This window comes from Leopardus geoffroyi, chromosome B3 (assembly GCF_018350155.1).
Source record: "Leopardus geoffroyi isolate Oge1 chromosome B3, O.geoffroyi_Oge1_pat1.0, whole genome shotgun sequence".
NCBI classification, from domain to species: Eukaryota; Metazoa; Chordata; class Mammalia; order Carnivora; family Felidae; genus Leopardus; species Leopardus geoffroyi.
In genome coordinates, this window is record NC_059337.1 from 88,220,654 (window position 1) to 88,235,245 (window position 14,592).

At 40.7% G+C, this 14,592-nt stretch overlaps 1 protein-coding gene and 1 long non-coding RNA gene across 7 annotated transcripts in view; both read right to left on the reverse strand.

Moving 5' to 3' along the window:
* The window catches only part of SEC23A (SEC23 homolog A, COPII coat complex component), a 67,490-nt gene extending 64,569 nt beyond the window's left edge, over positions 1–2,921 (reverse strand). The window contains exon 1 of one of the 6 annotated variants that reach the window (XM_045450757.1): positions 2,805–2,921. The gene's annotated coding sequence lies outside the window, so the exon portion shown is untranslated. Of the gene's footprint in view, positions 1–537; positions 1,364–2,804 lie in introns of those variants that run through there. The other 5 variants (XM_045450753.1, XM_045450754.1, XM_045450755.1 and 2 more) reach the window with 5 other exon arrangements.
* Positions 2,922–6,162: 3,241 nt separating this feature from the next.
* Positions 6,163–14,570, reverse strand: LOC123583593. Its single transcript, XR_006704969.1, has 4 exons — positions 14,433–14,570; positions 13,354–13,448; positions 12,311–12,490; positions 6,163–6,207 (listed from the first exon to the last, which is right to left on the reverse strand). It is a non-coding gene; the product is annotated as an uncharacterized LOC123583593 (long non-coding RNA).
* Positions 14,571–14,592: the final 22 nt, after the last annotated feature.

The window sequence follows — 14,592 nt, forward strand, 5'->3', positions numbered from 1 at the left end:
AGTAAAATTTGAGTTTCTTCCAATCAGATGTATTTAACAATTAAGTGTGCCTCTCTACTTTTCAATTGTAAAAACCTCAATAAAGTGTTTTCAATTGCTTTCCATAGCTGTATGATCTTGGACAAGAGCTTAACCTGTATGATCCTGAATTTGTCATGAAAAAGATAAGGGGCTTAGGCTAGAAACTACAAGGCCCCTTCTAACTCTAAAATTGTATGAGTCAAATAAAAATGATCAGACTTCCAAAACGATGTTAATTAGGCTACTGAAAAGGAGAGAGAAGGGAGACTTAACATTTATATTTAAATCTAAAACTTTTTTTAACCAAGTTAGTTTGTCTAGGTATATACATGGCTTTGCAGGGCGGAGGTCGAAGAAATTCATGTGAATTCAACATACCCCAGAGGTTACACGTAGATTGACCATGCTTTTCCCTTCCCACCAAAACGGGAAGAAAACACTAGCACAACAGAAAAGACTGATCGGATCTGAAAACTGAACTCCACTTGTAATTGAGGCCTAAGGCGTTAGCTTTACCTGGCAATTAATTCTCCTTATCCCCTTTGACTCCCAAGGCCGAACTACCGGTGACGAAGTCACCTGGGTTCAAAGTCTAGGGCACTTCAGATCCAGCAAGGTAAGAACCAAGAAGCCCAAGGGTCCAGAACCGGTGATAGGCTGGAGTAAGGAAGGCAGATCGCCCGGGAGGCGGGAGCGGGCGCTGGGCGAAATGATGAACTACCTTTTTTTCCCCCGACTTCTATCTTTCGCACCTTATCCAAGGGAGCTTGGTGAGGGGACCGGGCCCCCAGGCCCCGGAAAAACGAAGCAGAGCGGTTGGTGACAGGGCGAAGGGGTCAGGATTCAAGGCTGCCCCCCCCCCCCCGAGCCCGCTCGCCACAGCAGGCGCGTCCAACCTGTTCCCGAGTATCATGAAGGCAGAGAGGGCACCATCCCGGAGACCCCGGCCCACCCGCCCGCCGGCCCACAGCCGCACAGCTGCCCCTCCCCCGCTTTCCGCTGAGAGCCCGCGGCCCCTCCAGGGAGCCGGGAGGAGGCGGCCCAGAAGTCAGTCCCTACCACCGTGCCCCCAGACAAGATCCACGCCGGTTGCAACCTCCGCCCAGCAAAATCGGTCCTTTCCGACGAGCTGGAGCAGCCGTGGCACTCGATCAGGGCCGGCGCCGCCCCGCCCCCGGCCTCCGCGCAGAACACGACTGGGCCAACATGGCTGGTGCCGCCTCTGCCACGTCAAGGGCTGGCGGGGCGGGGCGGCCGCGCCGGGGAACTTAAGGGGAGAGTGCGGGACCGGGCAGAACGGAGCGGGTATAGGGCGCGAGGGGAGAGGAGGGAGGTGGAAGGGGCGGGGACGGAGCCGGGGCGGGGCTACTAGGGGAGGGAACTAATGGTGAGAGTGCGGGACCCGGGCGGAGCCGAGTGAGGGTGGGGAAGAAGAAGAGACTGGAGGGAAGGCAGGCTACGGAGCCTGAGGGGCGGGGACAACCAAGACAAACCAGACTGGGAAACGCCAGAGGGCTAGGGACCCCAGCGGAACTGGAGCGCCTTAATCCTTTCCCAGGAACCGCGGCCGACCCCCACTCCCTGAGGGCCGCAGGCCAGAGTGGCACCTTCTGTGGCCACTCAGACGACGTCCAGTAGGAGGACATCCTCACCTGTAGGGCCCTGGTTGATTCCTAGGACTACAAAACCGCATCTCCCCAAAAAAAATACAGTGAGAAGTTCGTTTGTTCACTTAGTGCAACAAATATTTACTGAACATCTACAATGTGCCAGGTACAGTAGCAATGCTAGTGATATTGATGTAGGCAAAACAGGCCAAAATCCGTGGCCTGTACATTGGATTTTTGTATTCCTAGACAGTCTACCGTATCTTGCCTCCTACACTACATCGGCCACCTCTCCTCCCCACTACTGCAATCTCTGGCTGATTCATCTTAATGCGTTTTCTGCTTCTCTTTCCCAAAGGAAGAGCTGAGCAAAATGGGAGAGACAGAAACGGGTTGGAAAGACATTACAGCTTGGGGATCTCAAGCACCCCATCCCTAAGTGAGGTTGCTCATGGAATTAATTCCAGACATGACTACACCTAAAACCTTGCCAGGCTTAGCCCTCGAAGCATTTTAAGGAGTTGGAAAAAAAGATCAAATCCTTGTTCTTCATTATAGTTGAGAAATAAGATGTGCACCAAACATGTATTTTCTGCCTATAAAGTGTATGCTAAGGTTGTTTTGTAAGGTAGAGAGGATGACTTTGTCTGTCAAATTTGAATAAAATTCTGAGGAGGAAATGGGAATCAAACAAAATTTAGGGGTGCCTGGGTGGCTCAGTCTGTTGAGCGTCCGAGTTTGGCTCAGGTCATGCTCTCCTGGTCTGTGAGATGGAGCCCTGCGTAGGGCTCTGTGCTGACCGCTCAGAGCCTGGAGCCCGCTTTGGATTCTGTGTCTCCCTCTGTCTCTGCCCCTCTCCCACTCGTGCTCTGTCTCTCTCTCTCTCTCTGTCAAAAAAAAAAAAAAAAAAAAAAAAAAAAAAAAAAAAACACTAAAAAATTAAAGAAAAAAACCCCCACAAAATTTAGCATAGGCCTGCAAATAAGGTGAGCTCAGGATGCTACCTCAATGAGGATTCTTGACTGAAAACACAGCAAGTAAACAGCTGTGGACTATGGTATAAAAGTGGAATAAGGACATTCACAAAAAGAAACACGATCCAAGAACCAATAGACATAGAAGAGAGGATCCATGGGGATCTTGGAATTCAGTGAGGAATAAACCAAAATATAGTACCTTCGGTAATTTCATTCATTTCATTGTCCCCAGAAATGTGTCTTGCCACCATGCAGCTCAATGAAGACTAAAAAGTCATAATTCCCTTGTTCTTAGCTGAACAAAAGCCTCTGTTCCCTGTTACAATGAAACAGATGTTAGGATGGGTAATGAATTCATTTAGATCTGTCTTTATGTACTTTAAGATGAACTGGTTTGCATTTAACCATCAGATACAGCATCAAGATCTACTGGACCCAACTTTAGTTTTCTGGAATTTTCTTTTTTTTGGAGTTCTATATGTAAGAATCCATACTTAATGACTTTTTAATCTTTCTTAGAGATCTTCCAAAGAACACAGAAAATAATTTTTTTAATTTATTTATTTGAGAGGGGAGTGAAGGGGGAGAGGCAGAGAGAGAGGGAGATAGAGTATCAATCCCAAGTAGGCTCCATGCTGTCAGCACAGAGCCCAACATGGGGCTCAAACCCACGAACCATGAGATCATTACCTGAGCCGAAAGCAAGAGTCAGATGCTTTTTAAAAAAAAAAAAAATAGAATAAAACTTGCAATTGCTTTATGAGTCCATTGGACTCTTGTAAATCTAGGATACATTATGGGATCTTAGTGATCTTATTTTTCCTATATCTTGAAACATTCTGCTAATTCATCATGAAATGATTTACTCATCAATTATTACAACTCTTCTTTTAAAAAGACTAAAATAATAAGAAAACCAGAAAAATGATAGAATTACCCAACGATAACAATAGTGGAGTAAGCTATCATTCTTGCATTTTCTCTTTGCAATGCCTAAAGTACTGCAGCATTTTTCAAGACCTTTGTACATGTTTTTAGTTTTCAATAAATACAGTTGAGAATTCAGAATTTGGAAGATGAATGCCAAGAGACAGAGAACAGCAATCTAGATCCTGATAATGACTGTGAAATCTTAGACTGTTAATCTTTGGATTACCATCTCCTAGATGAATTTCTCAAACTCAAGGATCATCGTGTTAACATTATTTCTAAGGTCAAAAAAATGTTATTTTCATCCAGTTATTCATTCAGAAGGATAACTTGATTACACAATATTTTGCAACAAAAATCTGGACCATCTCATTTTGCTAAGAACACATATTACAGTATTTCTTTCATCTTTTATGATGTTTATGTGGATAAATTTACTTAATATGATTCTTAAGTAGACAAATGCTAATGGCAGCTATGTATATACAAGATGATATCTAAGGAAATAGATAACCTAGAAATTAAAAATTCTTTAGGTTGATTACTTATAAAGCCAAAAATACAAAAGTCTTACAATTAGGGAGCAAAGATGGCTGTCCTTTCTTCAACAAAATTATGAGCCTTTAGAGGTCTCAAAAAATTCTTCAAGTCCTGTGTTTTGATGATACAAATGCATGAAGAACCAGAAGTAACAATTAGCTAGGATGTAGTAGTGATGCATCTGAAATCTGCAATCACTGTTTACAAGATAGGTATGTTCCAGATTCATGTATCACAGGCAATAAGCTGGTAGTTGCATTCAGAGGACATTGCCCATTTTGGATATGTCTTCAAAACCAGGAAAATATGAAGTGGGTGATGGGCATTGAGGAGGGCACTTGTTGGGATGAGCACTGGATGTTGTATGGAAACCAGTTTGACAATAAATTAAAAAATAAAAATTTTAAAAACTTAAAAAAAGGAAAATATGGAATGAAAATTGGTATTTGCTATGCTTAGATACTTATTTAAATTTTCAATAAAGTTGTTTTCCATTATCCCTTTACTCTTTTTATAACAGCTTTACTGAATATCCCTTTACTCTAATTTGTATAAATTCATGGAATGATATAAAGATATAAAAATTAAAAAGAGTCAATTAGACCCAGCTTGTAAATGGTGAAGACTATTTTTCTTGGTATACTGAAAGTTAAGAGGTTTTGGGTTGAGGAAGAAGAGAGAGAAAAAGAGAGAGAGAGGAAAATTTCTTGAGCTCCCAGAAAGGAGAGTCAGACTAGGAATTGGAGAAAGGGGAGACCCTCCTAAAACAACCTTCTCTGGCTTTCTGACTAAACTGTAGACATTCCTGGACCAAGGCATTTGAGATTAATCTGTGAATCTGAAGGATAGTTGTTAAACATTTACCAACATGCAACTGATTGCAATTGTTTGCTCTCATTACATCACTTTGTCAGATCCTGACACAAAATGATTGTTCCTTAAATATTCATGAATAAGCATGATAACCTAAACAATTATAAATTATTATCATCATCACTTTAATGTTTTGAGATTGACTATGAAAATATAGGGGCGCCTGGGTGGCGCAGTCGGTTAAGCGTCCGACTTCAGCCAGGTCACGATCTCGCGGTCCGTGAGTTCGAGCCCCGCGTCGGGCTCTGGGCTGATGGCTCAGAGCCTGGAGCCTGTTTCCGATTCTGTGTCTCCCTCTCTCTCTGCCCCTCCCCCGTTCATGCTCTGTCTCTCTCTGTCCCAAAAATAAATAAACGTTGAAAAAAAAAATTAAAAAAAAAAAGAAAATATAAAATCTGACATAAGCCCCCCAAAAAATTCCTTTTTATTTTCATTATTTAAAAACATTTTTTTTCAGATACCATATGGTTTCACTCTTATGTGGATCCTAAGAAACTTAACAGAAACCCATGGGGGAGGGGAAGGAAAAAAAAAAAAAAAGAGGTTAGAGTGGGAGAGAGCCAAAGCATAAGAGACTCTTAAAAACAGAACAAACTGAAGGTTGATGGGGGGTGGGAGGGAGGGGAGGGTGGGTGGTGGGTATTGAGGAGGGCACCTTTTGGGATGAGCACTGGGTGTTGTATGGAAACCAATTTGACAATTTCATATATTAAAAAAATAAATAAATAAATAAAATAAAAATAAAAATAAAAAATAAAAACATTTTTTTAAATTCCAGTAGTAGTTAACATACAGTGTCATATTAGTTTCAGGTGCACAATATAACGATACAACAATTCTATACATCAGTCAGTGCTCATCACAATAAGTGTACTCAATCCTCATCACCTATATTACCCATCCCCCCACCTACCACCCCTCTGTTAACCATAAATTTATTCTGTATAGTTAAGAGTCTGTCTTTTGGTTTGTTTCTTTTCTTCTTTGTTCATTTGTTTTGTTTCTCAAAATCATATGAGTGAAATATGAGTGAAATCATATAAATGAAATATGAATGAAATGAGTGAAATCATATGGTATTTGTCTTTCTCTGGCTTATTTCACTTACCATTATGTACTCTCTAGATCCATCTATTTTGTTGCAAATGGAAATATTTTATTCTTTTTTATGGCTGAGTCATATACACACACACACACTTATATATACACTTCTTTATTCATTCATCTGTCAATGGACATTTAGGTCATTACAAATAATGCTGCAATAAACAAAAGTCTTTGTTAAAAGCCAATACTCTAAGATCATTACTTCCTCAAACTGGCATTTTTCAAAATGCTAGAGAATATTACAAAGAGACAGGGAGGGGTGGCTGGGTGGCTCAGTCAATTGAGTATCTGACTCTCAATTTCAGCTTAGGTCATGATACCAGGGTCTTGGGATCAAGCCCCACATGCGGCTCTGAGATGAGCATGGAGCCTGCATGGGATTCTCTCTCTCTCTCTTTGCCCCCTCCCCCCTCCCTCACCCCCAAATGCTCCCACATGTGTGCTCTTTCTCTTTCTCTAAAATTAAAAAATAAAAATGAAAATAAATATAGAGAGAGGTTCTATAGTCAAATAAAGTTGGGAAACACCAGTTAAATTATGAAAAACTTGGCCTTTGACTTGTCAGGGATTTTAATATGCTAAAATTTATTGTGAACCTTTAAGAGCAGGATTTAAATCCATTTCCCAAAGATATTTGATCTTAGAACTTTTTTTCCAGGGACTATCTGGGATCAAGTATTCTAAACACCCTATGACTTTGTTTTCAGTCATTAATTACCTTAAATACTAGTTAATGTGTAACAACCAGTATTTTCCTTCCTACTTCTGACCCCACAGATGTTTCTAAACTGAAGAGTCTAGCCAGAACTTCAAAGATAGTCAAGTGAAGTGTATCGTAAATTTCTTGCAATTTTACATGGTTACCACCAGATGGCGCTTTCATCTGTACCTTTCTTTTTGATTTAATCCATTTCCTAGTACAAATGAAGCACTTTGCGTTTTTTTTTAACATGAATTCTCTTCCATTTGTTCAGATGGTGACAATACATGGCACTGGCCAACTCTTTTTGTAGTACTTACTAGAAAAACAATAATCAGATTGTTCTAACTTTGAATTTTCAGCATCAATAGGGTGTCAAGTCCATATATAGGATATTATGGGTCTGGGCTCTAGTATGCACACACAATTACTACAATCACATTAGATATAGTAATACTAAATAAGGCTAATTAATAAATTACACAGGAGAGTTACGGAATTCTAAATTCAAACAGACCTTAATGATCATTTGGTCTAATCCCTGTACATGACAATGAATGTAAAGATAAGAGAGGTTAAATTGCACATCCAAGGTCAAGGTGCTGAGGCTCATTTAAAACCTACAACACCGTTTTCATTTTATGGCTGTCTTTTCACCTTGAAAGGCTGACAAAACTTGCCTTTAAACTTTCCAGCTCTTGTTCAAACAGCAAGTGCTTCTCTTCCACAGAGTGACCTACCAGCATTATACTCCAACATCACTTCATTCTACCACTCTGACCAACTCCAGAATGATTACTAAGAGTTTTATTTAATCAAGCTAAACAAAGGAAATACTTTCATCTACTCTTTTTTTTTTTTTTACATTTATTTATTTTTGAGAAACAGAGTGAGACAAAGCGTGAGTGGGGGAGGGGCAGAGAGAGAAGGAGACACAGAATCTGAAGCAGGCTCCAGGCTCTGAGCAAGCGGTCAGCACAAAGCCTGATGCGGGGCTCGAACCCACGAACTGAGATCATGTCCTGAGCCGAAGTCAGACGCTCAACTAACTGAGCCACCCAGGCGCGCTCTACTCTTTTTTTTTTTTTTTAATATAATTTATTGTCAAATTGGTTTCTATACAACACCTAGTGCTCATCCCAACAAGTCCCCTCCTCAATGTCCATCACCCACTTTCCTCTCTCCCCCACCTGGCATCAACCCTCAGTTTGTTCTCTGTATTCAAGAGTCTCTCGTGGTTTGCCTCCCTCCCTCTCTGTAACTTTTTTTCTCCCTTCCCTTCCCCCATGATCTTCTGTTAAGTTTCTCAAGATCCACATATGAATGAAAACATATGGTATCTGTCTTTCTCTGACTGACTTATTTCACTTAGCACAATACCCTCTAGTTCCACCCACATTGCTGCAAATGGCCAGATTTCATTCTTTCCCATTGCCAAGTAGTATTTCATCGTATATATAAACCACATCTTCTTTATTACTTTTATCTACTCTTAAACCATTTACAGTGACACAAAGAAACAAATAATGGATATCTTTTTAAATACACAGGGTTTTTTATTTTATTTTATTATTTTTTTAATGTCTTATTTATCTTTGAGAGAGAGAACGTGAGCAGAGGAGGAGCAGAGAGAAAGGGAGACGGAGAATCCTAAGCGGGCTCTGCACTGACAGCAGAGAGCCTGATGCAGGGCTTAAACTAACAAACTGTGAGATCATGACCTGAACCGAAGTCAGATGCTCAACCACTGAACCACTCAGGTGCCCCTATTTTCTTTTATTTTTTGTTTTGTTTTGTTTTATTTTATTTTGTTTTTTTGTTTTGTTTTGTTTTATTCTATTTTTTTAAGTAGGCTCCATGCTCAACACAGAGCTCAAACTCACAGCCCTGAGATCAAGAGTCACGTGCTCTACCAACTGAACCAGCCAGGTGCCCCTTCTTTTTACCTAATATTTATATTTTGATTTGTAAAGAACATAAAAATTATTAAAACTCATGTAGCAAAAAAGGGAACTTCTACTTAAAAGGAAGAAGCTGGGTTTGTATTTTTACTTAAAAATATTTTTTTAATGTTTATTTTTGAGAGAGAGAGACACAGAGCGTGAGCAGGGGAGGGGCAGAGAGAGAGAGAGAGAGCGACAGACAGACAGACAGACAGAATCTGAAACAGGCTCCAGGCTCTGAGCTATCAGCACAGAGCCTGATGTGGGGCTTGAACCCATGAACTGTGAGATCATGACCTAAGCCAAAGTTGGATGCTTAACCGACTGAGCCATCCAGGCACCCCTGTATTTTTACTTTAAAAGAGGAGTAAAGTTTTGGTTTTGTTTCAGGTTCTATAATTAAACTAGTCCTTGACTTGATTTTCTGATATCAAGTTAGCTTTGTAGTCTTCTTTGTGGATCTGTACCCCAAAGGTGGAGGACAGCATTCTCAAAGAGAATGAGAGATGGAGACCTAGAGACAGAGAGATAAGGAGACTGTTCATGTCCAGAGGATGTATATTAAGACACACTCCTTATATTTATCTTTTCATTGCCTCTCTCGGTTCTATGCCTCTCTCTGCTCTGGTCATTAAGTCTCTATTTAGCTACTAACTTTTATTGAGCTGTATCTTGTGAAGCATAGGGATTTAGAGCAATGGCTCCTTAAGTCTGACCACGCAGAACAGAATCTCAACTGCATCCACTTCCTAGTTGGGTGACCTAGGCATGTCACATAACTTTTCCTGAGTTTCCAGAGTTTCCATAGTGTCTTCATCTGAAAGCGAAGATAAATACAGTAACCTGCCACTTAGGATAACAACATATTGTAAGGATTAAATGAGATAATCTATATAGAACATTTAGTCCTGAGAAAGAAAAGGAACTTCTTTTTTTTTTTAAATTTTTAAAAAATGTTTATGTATTTTTGAGAGAGACAGAGACAGACCATGAGTGGAGGAGGGGCAGAGAGAGCGGGAGACACAGAATCTGAAGCAGACTCCAGGCTCTGAGTTGTCAGCACCGTGCCCGATGCAGGGCTTGAACCCACAAATGAAGAGATCATGACCTGAGCCAAAGTCTGATGCTTAACCAACGGAGCCACCCAGGTGCCCAGAAAAGCAGCTTCGAAGAGCCTGAAACTGGCCTGGCTTTATCAACTGGGCCTAGGTGTTTTTAGGAGCTGTCTTGGCACCCACAGCAAGACCATATTGTTCTCCTGTTAAATATAAAACAATTCACAGCACACCAGCATCAGACAAGGTCACTTAGTGTCCCTGAAGGATCAAGACAAAAACAAGACAACTCTGTAAACGTGTCTGAACTCAGACAAATCAGGAAGATTGTCCAAACCACAAAATGACCAAATACCTCCCTAACTGGCTATTTTGAGTGACTGCTATTTCTTTACCAATTATAGCATTAGCTTCCCTTTTTCATTCTGCCTTCTATATAAGAAATTATTAAGATACCTAATCACAGAATTTGTCCGGTGCTCAGATGAGCTGGAGAGAGAATTGAGCTGCCAGATGTCAGAGTAGGCAATTAAAACAAAAATGAGCCAAAATGGAAATAACAGTGAAGCCTCTAATTACTTACTATGACTGTATAAGCGAAAGAGTCTGTCCCATTACCCCCTGGAACCAACTCTCCCACTGGTTGAGGGTCAGGTGGATCAGTGCAAACCTGGAGGTTATCTCACTATTGAGGGAGTCCCCAACAAAAGCTTTCTGCAGATTTATGGAACCAGGGCCATTGTCTGGGGTGGGGGGAAGGGGAGAGAGTGACAGGAATGGAAACATACTGCATAGTGACAGAGTGGGTAAGTTTCCTGATAAGGAGACCTCCAAATGGGAACACCTGGCTAGGAATGCAACTATGCACAACAGCAAGGCCAGCCAGGTGGGACTGAGTCTTTGACTGCAACTCCCTTCAGAGACTGCAGTGCACTGGCTGTGCACCAAGCTGGTGCAGGAGCGCAGTTTTGCCCTGTGAAGCCTACCAGGTAAAGCCTTTTTAACTGCTTACGGTGAGGCGCGAAAATTCACCCATAGGTTTTTAAGCAGCAGTCAGACTCAAAACTATCCTCAATTCCTCCACCATCCCCAAATCACCAAGGCCCCAATCCTACGATAAATAAGTTAGTATTAGCATCCTTTTACTGAGACACACCCTAGTCACATAATCATGTGACTACAGGAGTGTTCCGGTAGTCTTTGGTTGGAGGGCATTGATAGCCCCCAGCACACAGCAAGAAGGTGCCCCATGCATAACTATAAACAGCTACATTTCTCACAACCCTGTCCAGGTCCATTCACTCCCTACTTTCTATGCATCAGCCATACTGACCTCCTTCCAATTTTTCCAACATGACCTACTTCTTCTAGTAATAAGGTATTGAAAAAACTCCTCTACCTGCTGAGATTGAATATACAAATGGGCAACGGCCAGACCACATATATATAAAAATAGAGGACTCTGACCTACAATCTGCAGCAACCATCCCAGGAAACCAACCTATTATTCTACGGTAACCCGCCAGGGAAAGCAGCCTAGAAGTCAGACTTGTAGGATGTCATATGGCTATCTCTAGCAAGAATCCAGGAAGCCAAACAAAAACCTCATAATAATTGTCCCAGAACTTGATTAACAGTTGACAGCTTTTCTAATATTTTCCCCTGATTCCAATTTAGGATCAACCAACCAAAGAAAGCCAAGTATGCACCCCAAACCAATTTCATAGGATGTCCCTCTTCTAAGTAGAATAGGGGTTCAGAGCATGCCACCCCCAAATATGCCACTTTGGCACTTAAAGGCACTTTTTAAAAAAGCATATGCAAGAAGGACCTTCTGACCTTCCTTTTCCTTTTTCTTCCTGAAAGCAGGAAATAAAACTCTCATGTGAAAGGTAACCTTCCTATACCAGCAGGACTATCACCAGAGACAGGGGGACTTGAAGCCGAGATAAACATGTACAAACAAACATTGTTAAACTAAACTCTTATCTTCCTACTTTCCCGCAATTAACTGTGCCAGCCCAAACCCCTTTGTCTTGTTACAGTTTTCAAAATGTACTACTCTTTGTGCAACCTATTATATAAGCTTTCAGTCCTGACTCATTTAGGTCTTGATTTTTCTTGTGAAGCGCCCCACGTACATGTAAGAAATACTGAACAAAATTTGAATGCTTTTCTCCTGTTAATCACTCTTATGTCAGTTTAATTATTAGTCCCAGCAACTCTTACACATTTTTAATTTACTTTCCTCTTTCCTGAATGAACTCATTCCTATGTATTTAAATTTTTACGGGCCCCTGGGGGGCTCAGTCGGTTAAACGTCTGACTTCTGATTTCCGCTCAGGTCATAATCTCACAATCTGTGAGGCCGAGCCCTGCATCAGGCTTCGTGCTGACAGTGTGGAGCCTGCTTGGGATTCTCTCTCCCTCTCTCTCTGCCCATGCCCTGCTATCTCCTTCTCTCTCTCTCTCTCTCTCAAAATAAATAAATAAATAATTCAAAAATAAAACAAAAATTTAGAACTATTTCAATTCATTCACGTACTTAATTACTCACCTCTTCTTTGGAAAATAATTATTTCCCAGGACAACCTTTGTTCCATTCTGCTATTCTCCTCCTCCATGCGTGGTTCTGCCACATACTTATACAGTGAGTCCAGCGTTAAGCATTGTTCCAATGGTGGTTAGTTTTCTAGGTAATCACCTGTTCTTTTCTCCAAAAAATGAGTGGAAATTTCTAACAAGTTAGTTTCAAAAAAAAAAAAAAAATTGTGAGAAAATCCAGAAATGAAGTCATTACTTACTGTCTAATTTTTTCTTGATTATTACCAAAACACTTAGGGACAGAAGTCTCCACATTTTCCTCTAAGTTTGTCTCTTACAAAATCAGTAAAAAAAAAAATTGTTGTTGTTTTGAAATGCTAACCACCATAAATGTAGTTACCATCTGTCACCATACAAAGTTACTACAAAATCAGTAACATTTTTAACCAAATAACATTCTAGTTTGCAGCCAAGCAGTGTGTTTCCAGTCTCCCAATTGTTTAGTTACTGTTCAGAAGTACAAATTCTTCAGCACTTAACCTAAGGAGTGTGTCTTGACTTGATCTTCAAATGAGAAAGCTGCGTTCTGGTTTTGAAACTAGTTGCCTTGAGCACCTGGGTGGCTCTGTTAGTCGAGTGTCCGACTCTAGATTTTGGCTCAGGTCACAATCTCATGGTTTGTGAGATCCAGCCCCTGTGTCAGGCTCTGAACTGACAGCACAGAATCTGCTTGGGATTTTCTCTCTCTCTCTCTCTCTCTCTCTCCCCCTCCCATGCACGTGCAAGCACTCTTTCTCTCAACATAAATAAATAAACATTTAAAAAAAGAAGAAATCAATTGCTTGCAAGCTAACAGCAGTCTTTTTAAAAAAAAACCTTAAAAATAAACATAAATCTTAGAAAATAAAAGTCAATTGTATTCACTCAGAGCTTGTTAAGAAAGAATGAAATATAATACTTTCATTGTTTCTTGGAATTTGTTGCCCAGCACAAGTTACTTAATCCATTTCTGACTTGTTTCCTCACCTATAAAAATGGAGATATAACAGTACCTACCTCACAAGATTGGCTCTAAGATTAATCATGGTAACTTTTGAGTATTGGCATTAGCTTTATCCTTTCACTATTTTTATTTAAGCAAAGGGATCTTCCTAGAAAAAAAAAAGAAAGTGATGGCTACTCAAGGACTAACATTCATTTCAGACAAATATAAAGTGATCTTTCAAGTAACCAAGCACAAGAAATTTCTCAGGAAAATTAATTTTTCATTCATTTGGCATTAGATAAATCTGGGTTGGAAATGGCTCTTTCTCTTCGGGAGAAAGTCACAGTTGTAGTATTTAACCCCTCTTTGCATTGATTTCCTCCCCTACAAAACCTGGATAATATCACTTACTTCAAAAGATTGCTGTAAAAATTACATGAGTAAATATAGTTGACGTGTCTACCAGGAGTTTAAGAATCTAGAGCTGAGAAAGAAAGAAAGAAAGAAAGAAAGAAAGAAAGAAAGAAAGAAAGAAAGAAAGAAAGAAAGAAAGAAAGAAAGAAAGAAAAAAGTTTCTTGAAGACAATTAAAAAAAAAAAAAGGGGCGCCTGGGTGGCGCAGTCGGTTGGGCGTCCGACTTCAGCCAGGTCACGATCTCGCGGTCCGTGAGTTCGAGCCCCGCGTGGGGCTCTGGGCTGATGGCTCAGAGCCTGGAGCCTGTTTCCGATTCTGTGTCTCCCTCTCTCTCTCTGCCCCTCCCCCGTTCATGCTCTGTCTCTCTCTGTCTCAAAAATAAATAAACGATGAAAAAAAAAATTAAAAAAAAAAAAAAAAAAAAAAAGAATCTGGGGGCGCCTGGCTGGCTCAGCCGGTTGAGCATCGGACTTCAGGTCACGATCTTGGGGTTCCTGAGATCCAGCCGGGTATCTAGTTCTGTGCTGACAGCTCAGAGCCTGGAGCCTGCTTCGGATTCTGTGTCTCCCTCTCTCTCTCTCTCTCTCAAAATAAATAAACGTTTTAAAAAATTAAAACAAAAAAGAATCTGGAACTCAATAAATGGTAATTACAGTAACATGCTCGTTAACTCAAAAAAGTTCAAGAATCCCTCATTACTGCAGATGCATAAAGGTTAATAATCCTCAGTCTTTACCCTCGCCTTATAAGAGAAAACAAAGGGAAACACGAAGAAATACTTCAGAACCATCTTTGCAAGAAACGAAATTTACAGTCTTCGTTACACTACCGAAACCTTAACCTTTGGACAATCCGCAGGCTTCCTCAAGAACAATTACGCCCCCTAAGCCCTGCCT